Below are 15,606 nucleotides of genomic sequence, written 5' to 3'. Positions count from 1 at the left end.
AGATTAATAGTTAGGTAGAGAATAAAGGTGCCCAATAGTTTTAGATAGAAAGGAATTTGAAAAAGAAAAAGAAAAGAGCAATTGAGGGTTTGCAAGTCTAAATGCACCCTCCTTGAAGTAATAAAAAATGCTAGGTACTAAGATGGGTAGGTAGACAGGGGTTGCAGAAGCTTGATTTCCTTCATGTTGTTGACCTTGACAAAGAAAGCATATATTGCCAAGAATAGAGATATCTACTCAGCATCTTGATAACAAAGCATGGAAGCATGTCTAACTTCCCCATCATTCCCCACAAAACTTCTTTCTAACATCCCCTCAGTGGACCAGTGGGATCTCCCCATCCAGTCCTAACATCACTCTAAGATTGTAGCAACATCAAGCCAAGGTGTTGGTTTCCATCACACAAGAAAGCCACATTTCCTGTGTAAAATCATTCCCCACTCTCATATGCTTCCAAACCTAAGTTTACTTCTTAAACTTAGCCTTCAGTTCTTCTTTCACACTTTAAATCCATATTAACTTCTAATCTTACTATATAACTCCCTAACTTTTCCCTTTCCCCTAGTATTATAGCATTTTATGCAAAAAATCCCAAAATACGTATATATCCTCCCCTTGGGCAATTTAGCCATATACCCTAAAGTGTGAGAGTATAATAAAGTCGAATTCTAATGTAAATTGATGTTCATACTGTATTCGGGGATTAAATTGACATCTGGTTGATTTAATAGCCCTAACCCACCTTACAAAGTTGTAAATTCATGTTCCTCCCGATTGTTTTAAATTTTTTTGCAAAAAACCCACTCTAGCCGTTTATCCAATGTTTTATATCTCGGCACATTTTACCAAAAAACAAAAAAATAATTAAAAAAAATCGCCGGATCCCGCCATATCGCGCTGGCATTTTCACTGTCCATCGGATCTGGGCCCTCCCATCCGACGGTCCTCGGCGATTTCGGAACACCTCCGCTGTCTGACCTTTAGCGCCCGAAATTGTCAGTCGGCTGACGTATTCCCTGAGGCGCGTGTCAGTTTCTGATTGTATCGGGCGGCTTCCAACAAATACCGGGCCCGTACCAAAAGCGGTCCGATAAAACCACTTACCACCGTTCCTTTCCAGCCCATGCCAGCATCACGTCAGCAAGTCATGTCAGCTCCTATTTACCCGTCAATCCGACATGGATGCCCCGTCACTCGTCCACCTCAGCCCAGTCACACATCACCACGTCATCCCGCCGTACCCGGACCTGACCAATGACGTCATGCTGACGTCATTCATAAAAAGGCGCCAAAAATCGATTTTTTCCATATTTCGCACAAAAGTCATGTTTTTCCTCATTTTTCATTGGAAGAGTTTTCTACCGCCTGCATGCCATTTTACGTCGTTTTCACCAACCTCCAGAAATTTCAACCCTGAGCTGCTACCACCGCGGATTCACCACTGTCAGCACCCCCCCGACTGCGTAATTGCCAGGTATTTACCATTCCTCTGCGCAACCTGGTTTTCAGTCCTCCATTGTTAAAAATTCAAAATTAACCAGTCAATTTCCCTGTAACTGCAAAACTAAACTAAAAGTTTATCAGAGGGGCGTCCTGGCTCTAAATCCGTTCAATTCCCGCACTCACTGCACCATTTTAGCTCAGACACTTTATCAAGCATTTCTCACTTCGCAAGGCGAACCACTGCATTATAACTCATCCTTTTCGCCTCTCTCAGCAGCATTTTACCTCTGTTTCACCCAATTTACCCCTTTTCTCTCTGCAAATTACTTTATCCATCAAAATTCACTGCTCAGTGTTACCTTTGTTCAAAAGTCAAGTACAATTCAACTCCAAGTGACAACTAAACAATGGAGACCCCTGTGGCATTGAACATTGCACCCCTGAATGCCCCACATAAGAACCTAGAGTGGTTGGCCCTTGCTGACCGGGATTATCAAATGAAAGAAACGGTTGAAATAAGCAACAAATATCACATAGAAACTGTTTGTGAGCTAAAGAGGAAACACATAAGCGGTGCTGATGACATGGGTATCTAGGAGTCCAACTTGCCCATCTATTATCTTCCACAAGTGAATGTGTTCCCAGACTTCATCCATCAGTGTTGTGAACACTATGAACCCACTCAAAGAGCAGTTTTGGCTCCATCTGGGACTGTTTTATTTCACATCACTCCTCAATCCATAAATGAGATGCTAAGCTTTGAGCCAACCAAACCTCTGGTACCCCTTTCTATGAATTTTCTGCTCAAACAGGGTACCAAGCTGCCCAGCTCAGAGGTCACAAGGATTGGCCAATTGTTCATGCAGCCAGATTATCAGCCCCGGCAACCTCCTCCTTATTTACATGTCTGGTTCAATGAAACAGGGAGACTGCTAGTGGATATGATATCCTACATCCTGGGTTACAATACCAGTGAGTATGTGGATGAAACAATCTTGGTAATGCTATCCATGTTCACTCTAGGACAACCCCCTACTGTCCAGTATGATTATGCCACATTCATTGCTGACAGAATTCATGAGCAATTCATGAATCTGGAGAGAGAAAGAGTATTCAAATATACCTCATACCTATATCATTTGATATTATTCAATCAGCCTGACAGTTTCCCTATTTTTCTCAAAAAGCTGGATGCAAAAGGAAACAGGAGGTTAGTGATATTCTGGACACCAGTCTGTCACCATATCTTTTATTCTCCATACAACTACTGTGAGTTCATTGATCTGTTCATCCATCCAGCCTTGTCCCTACTACAGAGTTCTCCTCCTCCTAGACTCATCGATGAAATGCAAAATATCGTCCAGCTGTCAAAGAACTATAGCATTGGAGATTGGTACTTCTACCAAGACCACACAGTAATCAGAATATATGGTTGTGAGCTAGCCCCATACAGACTGCCAAAGTATGTTCCCATGAGACTGTTTGCCCTAGAATATTTTCGGCAATTTGGCAATTCAGACATGGTACACTTCCATAGCAAAAATAAGAAAGCACAGCTGAAAATTAAGCACCAACTGGGTCCATTCATTTTTAATAAGAGGGAAGAAGCTTGGGGAGAGGCAGACAAGATCCTAAAAAGCTTCCAGCTTAAAACAAGCTTCTATTGGGCACCATATGACCCTAATCATTTCATAAGCCTCAGAAGAATCAAGTATAGGCTTGCTACCTATGATCACCTTAGCATTCCACAAATTGAAAAATATGCTAACCAACTAGAGTGGAGAGAAGGCACATTAGTGGAGAATTATTCTGAAGAAGAATTAGCAGAAAAAGCAATTAAGAAATTAGAAAAAGCAGTTGATTTGGAAAATTTTGGACAAGTTTGGTCACCAGCCCCTCGGCATCTTGGAGAAACTGCCTCTTCTTCCACTGTTCCCCAGCAGTCTGCCCAAGCAACTGGTCAAGCAGCAAACATAGCTAAAGGCAAAGAAGTACAACAAGAGGAGCCACTTCCCAATTTGGAGCAGCAAGTAGAGCAGCAAGAAGAAATGGCTGAAGCACATGCCTCCACAGAGCAGCAAACCCAAGAACAAATCCCTCCAAGGCAGGAGGTAACAGTTGAAGCTACAGTTTTACAAACACCAGCAAATGAGGAGAGAATGAAGAAAAGGGACAGACAGGAGGAGACTCCTCCTAACACTTCAACAGATCAGCAAGGTGAGAAAAGGCAAAGACTTAATCCTTTCTCCGAGGAGGAAATGCCCTACAGACCAACTATGGGCATGGGTCCTCCTAGCACAGAGGCATCAGCCAGCTCCTTTCAGCAGGAGCAAGAGAGACAGCAAGGAGGGGAGGTCAGCTCCTCAGGGCAACAATCAAGACCAGAATCAGGCATCAAAAAGCAGTTCACAGACATAAAAGCAAGAAATGAGCCGGTTAGATACCAGCTCTATAACCAGCTGCTTAGAATGGCACCGACCAATCAAGAAAGGCTCATGTCAGCCTATGATATTCAAGAAGGAAAGATGATTCTCAGTCATTTCAGACCGACCATACAACAACCTCAGTCAGCTGCAGACTACATCAGAACTAACTTGGAAGTGTTTGCCAAAGACATCCACCCCATGGACCAGATCGAGCTACACAAGCAAATAGGGGAAATGGTCTATTCTACATTGGCTGATAAAACTCTACTAGCACACAGACTGCAGAATTCTCTACACAATACTACTGCCTAGTTAGAATTAGAGAAGGCTTCATCTCAAGCCAAGGAAAACAGAATAAATTCCTTGGAAGAAATTATTATAGAGCTGGGACATGATCCAAATGACCCTAAGGGTGTGCAAGCATTAATGAAGAAAAAGGATGAAGACATAGCAGCTTTGAGAAAGCAAATTGAGTTGTCACCTTCCCTTCACCCTCAAACTGAAGGTGTTGCCCAGCAAAAGAAATATGAAGATGTGGTTGCTTTGCTCTTGGCCCTACACAAGAGGCTGATAGAGACAGAGGGTGCTTTGGAAGTGGCCCTAAAGCAAAGGCTAGAAGATCAAGCAGCTCAGCCACCACCAGCAATCATTAATATTGAGGATACTCCTCAAATAATAACTCCACCATCTCCTCCCACTGGGAAAACGTCAGAGGCAGGCCCTTCAGGGTCAACACCAGCATCAGAAGTGACAACACAGGTAGCAGCATCAGAACAGGTACCCAGCCTCAGCATGTAGAATATGATGAAGGAGCTTGAAGCTCTAGAAGTATAGATAGCTGAACTGAAAGAGGCTAAAGAAAAGTTAGCCAAGCTTGAAGAAAAATATGACAAATCCAAGTAGAATTTGGCTGAAAGGGTAAGAGAGATAAGAGCTCTTGAAAAAAGGATAAAGGAGTTAGAAAAAGAACTTACTCTGGATAAAACTATAGGTGAAATCAAAAAGATTATGTGGGCTAACATTGGTCAATCCATTACAGACCAATGGCAGTCCATTGAAACTATCCATGAGCAAATGGATCTCCTAAGCAGGGCAAAAGCAGAAAATCAAAGAGCCCGGGCATCCCTGGGGAATATGCCTGAAATAGCCAACAGAATGATTCAAGTCCTCAACAATCGCACTGGCCTTCAACTAGCAGGAATGGGTATCAGAGATAGAACTGATACCATTTTACTAATAAAGAGGGTGCTCACCTTGAGAAATTATGTGCAGACGTTGGACAGAAGTGTTAGGATATTTTGACACATAGGATATAGTTAAGTTCAACTTGGTCTAGTGTAGAGTTAGGTATAGAGTTAGGTAAAGTGTGTTTCTTTACCGTTGTACATTTTGTAACTTACAATCCGACGGTCACGATATGTAGTGATCTGACGGTTCATTCTCTCCTCGGTATTACCGACACTTGATCCGTGGCTTGACACCCGATTGGTCCATGAGTTCTATTTAAAGCGCATGGAGGGTCTTTGTTCGGGTAATCCGTGCATGAGAGAAGCTTATGTAAATTTTCATTCTTTGATTAATAAATTGCCTGTAGTACCCACGTTGGGACAGGCCGTGGACTGTTTCCCTCCTTGCACTTTGAGGGTTTTAACCACGTCAAAAATACTGGTGTATTGATTTGAGATCTGGTTGTGAGCGGTGTCCTTTTGGTGTTCTTTCTGAGGAACTTACCCTGTAAATTCCTACATGGTATCAGAGCTATTTGAGGGCCGCGTCCGTTGGTGATCCAAATCTGAAGCCGGTAGAACTGCATGCGGCTGTCGTTTCCTAGATCTGCTGTTTCTGACTGCTTTCGGGCCGAGAGGACTACTCTGTTGCGTTCGGAGCATCTGTTCCAGTGAGGAACCCCTTTCGTTTCACGCGAAAAGGTTTCCGGTAGCCCTAGCTGCGTCATTTTTCAGATCGGGAGGTATACAGTGTTTTTTTGCAGTTTACTGTTATTTTCTCTCTGCTTATTTCGGTTTTGGTTTATTTAGCCCTTTTTTTTTAACCGGATCTATACCTTTCATTTCTGCGTATGCTCTTTGCCCTGCGACTCTGTGCGATCTGGGCAAATCAGAAACAGAAAGGAAGGATTTTTCTCATGCGTATGCTCTTTTCCCTGCACCTTAGTGTGATCTCGGAAAATCAGAAACATTGAGAAAAATATTTAGTTTTTCGGCTAAAGCTAACTTTGAGATTTTTTTTAAAAATTTCTAGTTTTTTGGCTAAAGCTAACTTCGAGCCGCAAGGTTCGTTTTTCTTTGCATATTCGTGTTGGGTTTTTTGTTTTGTGTTTTGTAGGGAAAAAGAGCTTTCTCAAGGCAAGCACGCAAACCAAGGCCCCCCCCCCCTTCTCTCTCTTTCTCTCTCAAATTTTTTGTATAGATCAATTGGTTCAAAGCTATTTTAAGAGAGTAGAGGTCTTGGGTTCAAGTCTCCATTTTGTGGGGGCGGATTTTTTCATTCCCGCACATTCGCGCACTTTGCCGGCAACTTCAACAATTTTTTTTCAAAAAGCCATAACTTCTTCATCCGGAATCCTTTTTCAGAGCCGTTTTTTTTAAAACCGCCTATTTTTTCGAGATCTATCCATTGGAACACTTACTTTCAGCATCTTCAGCTTCAGTTTTTTTTAAATGGAAAGTCCATGCCAAGTCATTCTTGACAGCACTAACTTACTTCCAATGGGTAGCCTACATGGAAGATTTACTTAGAAGTAAAGGTCTCTTCAGAATAGCCACAGACCAAGAGAAGAAACCAAAAGATGAAGACAAGGTTGCAAAATGGGAAAATAGACAAGATCAAGCACGTGGTTTGATAGGGATGTCTATTTCTCCTGATCTTAGATTCCACATTGCAGACCTTGAGACTCCTCATGAAGCATTAGAAAAACTCGCTAAAGTTTTTGGGATTAAAAATGAAATTAGAGCCCATCAACTTGAAAATGAGTTGCTTACTTTGGATCCTAATAATTTTTCTTGCATTGAAGATTTCTTGTCCAAATTCAAGACCCTTAGATATCTCTTGGAAGGTGTTAAAGTTAAGAAAGAAGATGGTAACCTTATTTATTCCATCCTTACTAAGTTGGGACCAGCCTACTCTGTATTTGTTTCCACTTTCCATTCTACAAGGGAAGCTTTCATTTGTCAAGGAAAAGACTACAAGGCCCCTTCCTTTGACTCCTTTTGTGATTCCTTAATAAGAGAACAAGAAAAACTCTTACACCTTAGTCTTCTTAATCTTGGAAACTCTTCCACGAAAGCGTTAGCCGCCCAGCAGCAACCAAATTCAAAGAATCCTAAGAAGTCATATCCTCAAAAGAATGGTCCTAAACCAACTCAGCCTCAAAATGAAAGATCATTTCAGCAAAATGATAAGACCAATAAAAACAAATGGAAGAAGACTGATAGACATTGTAACTTTTGTAATCGAGATGGCCACTTAGAATCTAAATGCTTTAAGAAGATGGAAGCCTTGGAAGCCGCAATGAAGAAACATAACATCCATGTGGAGCCTACTTCAACTTCAACTTCCGGAATGACACTTTCTGCATGTCGTTGTCAATCATCTCAGTCTGGTTATGCATTAAATGTATCTTCTTCTTCTTCTCATTCTCATGAGTGGCTCATTGATTCTGGAGCCTCTTATCACATGGCCAAAAACCAAGCCATGTTTTCTTCTTTAAATGATTGTAACACCAAAAATATATATGTTGGTGATGATAGATCTCTTAATGTTGTAGGGACTGGAACTGTTCATCTAGACAATGGTCAGTTTAATGATGTATTATGTGTTCCAACCTTATCCTGCAACCTTCTATCTGTCTATCAGATAACTCATTCAGGTGAAGGTAAAATTGTTGAGTTTTCACCTCATGATGTTGTAATCAAGGATCTAAAAGATCCTAAACAGATTCTAGCTACTGGTCTTGCTGATGATTCCACTAGGTTGTATAAGTTTCACAACTTTGGGTCATCAAATCTTCCCTCAGTATTTGTTGCTCATAATGATGAAGTGAGCAAACTTTGGCATGAGCGATTTGGTCACTTAAACTATCGCTCCCTTCAGCATCTATGTAAAGAAAATATGGTGACAGGTCTTCCTATGGTATCTTGCAGAGATGGTGTTTGTTCCGGATGTGTACTCGGAAAACATCATCGGGACAGTTTTGACAAACGTGCCTCTTGGCACGCCTCAGCCCCTTTACAGCTTGTGCACAGTGATTTATGTGGTCCTCTTCCTGTTGCTTCATTCTCTGGCTGCAAGTACTTCTTAACTTTCATTGATGATTTCTCCAGACGCACTTGGGTATACTTCTTAAAACTCAAGAGCGAAGTATTTAACACATTTTTGGCCTTCAAAGCCTTTGTTGAAAAACAATCTGGACATCAAATTCTTAAGCTAAGAACTGATAATGGTGGAGAATATGTTAAAAACACATTCATCAACTTTTGCACCGAAAATGGAATTCAAATGCAACATACTGTTCCATACACTCCACAACAAAATGGTGTAGCTGAAAGGAAAAATCGCACCTTAAAGGAAATGGCTAATTGTATGCTGCAATCTAAAGGACTCAGTCTTCGTTTTTGGGCCGAAGCAATTAATTGTGCAAATTTTATAATCAATCGCACTCCTACTAAGGTTCTAGAGAATATCACTCCAGAAGAAGCTTGGAGTTCCATTCAACCAGATGTAAGTCACTTTCGTGTGTTTGGAAGTGAAGCATGGGCCCATATTCTAGATGAAAAGCATAAAGCTTAAGAACCTAAGAGTGAGAAATGTACTTTTGTTGGATATTCTGAAGATGTAAAAGGTTATAGACTTATTCCATTTAAGTCCAAAAATGTTATCATTAGAAGAGATGTAAAATTTGATGAAAATAAATCGGCCTGCGAGCCTAGTCCGGCGGATGTGCCACCTCTTCCTATCTCTTCTACTTTTGAAAACATTTCTTCTTCAGATGATGAAAGCGAGGATGATAATCCTCCCCCACCTTCTCAGGATCCTCAACTTCCAAGATGGGTCCGTGCTACTCGGGATGCAGCAGGTGATCTTGCCGGTGATCCTACAGATCAGCGACGTACACGCTCTCAGTTTGAAAGAGCCTCTTCTTTACTGGCTCAAGCTCCAGTAAATCATGATCCCGACACTTTTGCAGAAGCTTCAGGCCATCCACATTGGGAAGCAGCTATGAATGAAGAATATCATTCATTGATGACAAATGATACATGGGATCTTGTTCCTCTACCAAAGGGACGCAAACTTGTTAGATGTAAATGGGTTTACAGAACCAAGTATGGACCAGATGGGAAAGTTGATAAACATAAAGCTCGTCTCGTTGCTAAGGGCTTTTCACAGGTTGAAGGCATTGACTACACTGAAACCTTCTCCCCTGTTGCCAAAATGAACTCTATCCGCCTTGTTCTTTCCCTTGCTGCCTCTTTAAAATGGGAAGTCCATCAGATGGATGTTAAATCTGCCTTCTTGCATGGGGACTTGCAGGAAGAAATCTATATGGAACAACCCATTGGCTTCATACAAACAGACTCCAGCCTTGTTTGTCGACTTAAGAAATCCCTTTATGGCCTCAAGCAAGCTCCTCGGGCTTGGTATGCCAAAATGGATAGCTTTCTTTTAGAATCTGGCTTTTCTAGGTGTCATTCTGACAATACTATCTACACCAAGAAAGTGGGCAACTCTCTTATCATCCTTGTTCTTTATGTTGATGATCTTATTCTTACTGGTAGTGATCCCAACCTTATAAACCATGTGAAAACCAGCCTTAAAAAGAAATTTGAAATGACAGACTTAGGACACTTACACTATTTTCTCGGTCTTCAAGTCTTGCAATCCAAGGAGGGTATTTTCCTTTCCCAGTCCAAGTATGCTTGTGATATTCTTCGTCATTTTCACATGGAAGACTGTAAGCCAGCCCCTTCTCCCTTTCAGTCTGGAGTCAAACTTTCAGTCTCTTGTACTTCTCCTGAAGTTGATGCTACCTTATACCGTCAACTTGTAGGAAAACTCTTGTATTTAACCCATACTCGTCCTGATCTTTCCTTTGTTGTTGGCCTTGTTGCTCGTTTTATGCAAAACCCCCGTGAAAGTCATTGGAAAGCAGCTAAAAGAATACTTCGTTATGTTCGAGGTACAGTTCAGTTTGGGATTCATTACAGTGCCAAAGCAGCTCCTCTATTAGTTGGTTTCACTGATTCTGATTGGGCTGGTGACCCTGATGATCGGAAGTCTACTGCCGGTTATGTCTTCACTCTTGGTTCAGGACCTATTACATGGGCTTTTAAGAAACAGGCTGCCATTTCTCTTTCGTCAGCAGAAGCAGAGTATCGTGGTGCCGTGGAAGCTAGTAAGGAAGCCTTGTGGCTTCGTCAGATCCTATCAGAGTTTGGCTTTGAGCAGCAGCATCCAACCACACTTTGGTGTGATAATCAAAGTGCCATTCAGCTATGCAAATATCCAGTCCAGCATCAACGCAGCAAACACATTGAACTACACATGCACTTCATCAGAAAGCTCATTCATGACCATGTTCTTGAAGTGCAATATTGTCCAACAGATGATCAGGTTGCAGACATCTTCACAAAGGCTCTCACAGAGGCGAAGTTCACTAAACTTCGATATATGCTTGGAGTTCAGGAAGTTGTCACTAAGGGGGGATAGGCTCTAGTGCCTCCTTCCTTCTCCTATTGTGTCATATTTGTAAATCCTTCAATCCTATCCCAAGTTGTTCTTAAGGGGGGATGTTAGGATATTCCGACACATAGGATATAGTTAAGTTCAACTTGGTCTAGTGTAGAGTTAGGTAAAGTGTGTTTCTTTACCGTTGTACATTTTGTAACTTACAATCCGACGGTCACGATATGTAGTGATCCGACGGTTCATTCTCTCCTCGGTATTACCGACACTTGATCCGTGGCTTGACACCCGATTGGTCCATGAGTTCTATTTAAAGCGCATGGAGGGTCTTTGTTCGGGTAATCCGTGCATGAGAGAAGCTTATGTAAATTTTCATTCTTTGATTAATAAATTGCCTGTAGTACCCACGTTGGGACAGGCCGTGGACTGTTTCCCTCCTTGCACTTTGAGGGTTTTAACCACGTCAAAAATACTGGTGTATTGATTTGAGATCTGGTTGTGAGCGGTGTCCTTTTGGTGTTCTTTCTGAGGAACTTACCCTGTAAATTCCTACAAGAAGGTGTCAAGAAATGCAGACAGAGGTAAATGAATTTATTGCAAAAATCACAGCATTGCATAACAGAGGTCTTCCCAGCTTGGTAACTAGTGCAGGAAGATTATTATCACATGAACATTATGCCAAGAGGGTCAAAAATTATGCAGCAAATCAAATAATAGCATCCGCAAGCATTTCAGAGGAAACAGGGCCCCCATATGGGTAGACTCTCTATGAAAAGTTAGAAAATTTGTTTTTTATTGAGCATGAGATCAAGCACCTTTTTGAAGTGCCTCCAAATTACTACAAATATACTGAAGCTGATGAGACTCTAATTAAAATACAGAGACACCAATTGCCTACTGAAGATTGGTGGAGAGGCATGATAGAAACATTACTTTGATAAATCAAATTTTGGTTAAAGTCTTTTTTGATCATTTTCGAGTCAACATTTTCAAATGACTCACATGTTCAATCTACCTGGGCGGCAATAGGAAGAGCAGCTGGATAACAAGGATAATGACTTGGCACAAATAAACGAGTGCAGATGACGAGGCAAAAGCAGTCACGTCGTGGCAAAGCAGCAAAAGGCGAAGTTCCTCGAAATGGATGCAAGCACTCGGCCGACCCAGTTGGTTGCAAAGTCAAAGAACTCTGACAGAAATGAACAGCTGTTGTTTGTCTATTTTAATGGAAATAACTGTTGTATCTGCTATTTTTGAAAATTTGGTAAGAAAGTTATGAGCTAATGACTCATCTTTCAGATATTTTTGTGAAACACTTTTGTATATATACCCCCACGCATAACTTATTTGGGGTTGTTGATTTTTATTCTGGAGAGCTCCGTTGTATCTTCTCAGAGTTGAATACAAGAAGCTGTTGGTCTTTTCAATTTGGCTTTGCTTGGACATGTTGTGATGAGATTGCTGGCTACTGCAGGATTCCCGTGTTATCTCGTGATACAATAAGTTTCTTCTGAACTGTGTCTTGTATTTTCTCTGTTTGCAGAAACCATCAATGTTATATGTTTAATACTCTTAGCAGTAATGAAAAAGAATAGTTTAGGATTTGTCCATTGAGGCACCCTAAACTCAATATTTGTTGCTAATTATGTTTTCTTCAGAACTAGTTATAAATGTGGAATCCTTAAATGCTCCCATTTTCTCTAAGTTTACATGGTGAAATCTATTCAGGAATTCTTAACTGCTCTTGAATAAATATTCAACCCTTTATTCTCGTTTTCACAGTGAAAGAAATCTTCATTGCCTTTCATTGTGTTGGTTCTTACTGTTTTTCCTTTAAATCAAAAGTTTGTTTCATGAATACATGTCTGGCTCTACAGTGACACTATCCTTATCACATACTCCAAGCAACATACAATCATGGACTCCCATCGCCCAATGGAATAAAACTCTCTGAATATTGCATGCCCCTCTTTAGAACATATCATTCAACCAAACTTCAAACAAAATTCAGTGTTTCATAGCTAGCCTAAAATTCCCAAAACAAAGTTAAATTAGAAAGAGAGAGCCCTCTGTGATTGCAGGTAGGCTAGGACCTGCAATCCAAAGATTGGTTTGTGGTTACCTCGGCCGTATTCCCTTAGGAGTCAAAGGGAACAACCTGAGTGATAACAGGACCTGCTGGCGAATATGTTGGATGTGCTCAATGAAGTTGGTTGCCTTGTTTGTTTCGGACTAGACATGAACCGAATCTGTGTGAGTAGCTGCAAGTGGCATGGCCACATCAATGGGGCATAGTGGCTGGAATCCCATGCCCACCTGAAAAGGGTTGTGTCCAGTCGAGCTATGAAGAGCTCGATTGTAGCTATACTGAACATAGGGGAGGCTCTCATTCCATGTGCATGGATGCTTTGAGTTGTACATGCGCAGAATGTGTACAATCATCCTATTGACAACCTCTGTCTGGCCATCAGTTTGAGGATGGAAGGCTGTGGACTTAGTGAGTTTGGTGTCCAGCATTGACCAGAGACTGGACCAAAATGTATTGAGGAACCGACTATCCCGATCTAAGATGATAGACTATGGGATCCCAAAGTGCACCCACTCTCGTTCAAAGAAGAGTTTAGCAGTGGCTTCTGTTCTGATATTCTTCTTGCAGGCCGCCATAATGGCCATATTCGAGAACCTGTCGACGACCACAAAAACACAGTCATTTCCATGCTTGGTGGAAGGAAGGCCTAACATGTAATCCATGGAGATGGATTCCCAAGGGCGACTAGGGATAGGCAGCGAGGTATAGAGACCTTGCTTCTTGATGGTCGGTTTGGAAATGGCACAAGCAATACATGATCTGACGTACTTCCCGACATCCTGTCAAAGATTCGGCCAATAGAAATAATTTTGCAGTACTGCCATCATTTTCTCAACCCCGAAATGCCCAGCAGCCCGACTATAGTTTGCTTCCCAAATCAGCTTGGCACACTCGCTTCAAGGAACACAAAGGTGACCCAAGTGGCATAACAGGGCATCCTAGAGGTGAAAATATGGAACATACTGACCCTCCAAGAGTGTTTGGTATGTGTGGCCGAATTCTGGGTCACTTTTGTAGAGAAGTGGCCAATCAGAAGTCTCATGCCCACAAGAGTTGAGCATGGTGGTTAACGCCATGATCAGTGGTCGACTGAGGCAATCTGCAACATTATTGGTGATGCCATTATTATACTTGATATTCAAATGGAACTGTTGCAGGTATGTAGACCACTTTTGATGCCGATCATTTTGCAATTTCCCTTGGGTCTGTATGAACTGCGAGGGTCGGTGGTCTGTGTGGATGACCGTTTCCTTCCCCAAAATGTAATGCTTCCATTTTCAGCAGGCTTGCAAAACGGAATACATCTCTTTATCATAAGTTGGATACTTCCGAACTGTGTCTGAAAGTGTTTCATTGTGATATGCCACTAGATGCCCGTGTTGAGTAAGGACTCTCGCAATAGCATAGTCATAGGCATCTGTCTCGACCTCAAATGGTTGTTGTAAATCTGGTAATGCGAGCACTGGTGTTGTGTAGAGGCGATCTTTCAACTCTATGAATGCCTTCTATTGAGATTCAGACCAAAAGAATTTTTATTTCACTCCTCCCTTGGTGACTTCACTCAAGGGCCAAGTGATATGAGAAAACCCCAACACGAACCTGCGGTAGAAGTTGGCAAGACCTAGAAAGCTGCGGAGGTCTATCAGAGTGGTTGGAGATGGCCAATCCCAAATGACTTGGATCTTAGCTAGATTCACATGCACCCCCTGTTCATCAATAATGCATCCCAGATATTGAACTTAGGTCATGCCAAAAGTGCATTTCTCCAAATTGGCACATAGCTTGTGTTGCTGTAGTGTTTGTAGAACCAGTTGGATATGGTGGAGGTGCTCTTCCCAACTCTAGCTGAAAATCAGAATGTCATCCAAGTATACCACTACAAATGAGTTGGTGAATGGCTGCAAGATGTCATCCATTAGCCTCATGAAGGTTGTAGGAGCATTCGTCAATCTGAAAGGCATAACCAACCATTCGAAAAGGCCCTCCTTGGCTTTGAAGGTATTCTTCCACACATCAGAGGGTTCGATTGGTACCTGGTGATATCCTGGCATTAGATCGATCTTGTTGAAATATTTTGCCCCCTTTAGTTGGTCTAGGAGGTCATCGATCTGCAAGATCAGGTAACTATTACGGACAATGATCTTGTTCAGCGCCCGAAAGTCAATACAGAGTCTCCAAGTCCCATCCTTCTTCTGTACCAACGCGATCGGGCTCCCACAAGGCGATGAACTCAGACGGATGTGACCTTTCTGCAACAACTCCTGAATCTACCTCTTGATTTCATCATTCTCCAAAATGAAGTGCTGATAAATTGGTCCATTGGGTAGCGGCGCGCCCGAGGTCAGATCGATGGAGTGCTTGACCTGACAGTGTAGAGGAACCCCTGTGGGGGAGGTGAAGATGTCCTCATACTCCTCCATGACCTTGTCCCTCTGTATTTGTTGTGCGAAGGGGCCCTTTTTGGAGGCCGTGGCCACCGTCTTCTTCTTTCCTTAAGGGCGTATCATCAGGAAAACAAATTTCTTGGTTTTGGAAATGAGCTTACTGCATTGTTTTGCAGTAATCAAAGAGATGGCAGTAAGCAGTGCTACCTCTGGTATCCTGTACAACTTATTTCCTAATGTAATAATAACAGCACGGGGCCTTCATTCATACACAGCATGTCACTTCCACAAGTATGGTTGTCCTAATAATACATCACAAACTTCAAGGGGAGCAATGTCACACAATACCTCATCCGTGAAGGGCTTGATGTTGTATGGAAGGCAACACTGTTGGCTCACGCGAAGATCCCGTCCTTGGTGAAGCCACCCGCTAGTGTACGGTTGTGGATGTGCTGTGGTCGGTAAGGCCAACCGCTTCACGACCTCTACCAAAATGAGGTTCTTTTGGCTCCTGCTATCGATAATGAACTGTAGTGAGGAGCCCTTTACCCACATCTGGGAGTGG

The sequence above is a fragment of the Pinus tabuliformis genome, chromosome 1_2, assembly GCF_031772625.1.
Source record: "Pinus tabuliformis cultivar Carrire ecotype Pingquan chromosome 1_2, CPIR1, whole genome shotgun sequence".
Lineage (NCBI taxonomy): Eukaryota > Viridiplantae > Streptophyta > Pinopsida > Pinales > Pinaceae > Pinus > Pinus tabuliformis.
This window is presented reverse-complemented; position numbering follows the sequence as displayed.